Source organism: Gavialis gangeticus, unplaced genomic scaffold, assembly GCF_001723915.1.
Source record: "Gavialis gangeticus isolate Ggan-Ray unplaced genomic scaffold, GavGan_comp1, whole genome shotgun sequence".
NCBI classification, from domain to species: domain Eukaryota; kingdom Metazoa; phylum Chordata; order Crocodylia; family Gavialidae; genus Gavialis; species Gavialis gangeticus.
Window position 1 is genome coordinate 2,797,195 of NW_017729004.1, and position 428 is coordinate 2,797,622.

Below are 428 nucleotides of genomic sequence, written 5' to 3' on the forward strand. Positions count from 1 at the left end.
AATCTCCCTCGCCCGGGCCTCCCTGACCCATAGTGGGCAAGGCTGTCCCATGGGGAAGATGGAAAACTGACACAAAGTACGCATTTAGCAAGTTCCCTTTTTCCTGGGCCTTGGTTGCCAGTTCAGCAGGGGTCCAATGCTGCCCTTGCTTTTCCTCCAGCTCCCACATATCTGAAAGGACTTTTTATTTTCCTTGATATTTGTAGCTAGCTGGAGTTCAGCTGCAGCCTTGGCTTTCCTGGTTTGCTCCCTGCAGGTCCGGACCAGAGCAGAGTAATCCTCCTTGGTGGCGGTTCCAGTCCTCCATCCTTTGTAGGTCCTCCTTTTTAGATGCAGGAGGTCCACCAGTTCCCTGGAGAGCAAAGGGGCTGCTGTGCCCTCCTGCTGCCTTTCCTCCAAGATGGGATGGACTTTGCTTGCGCATCCAG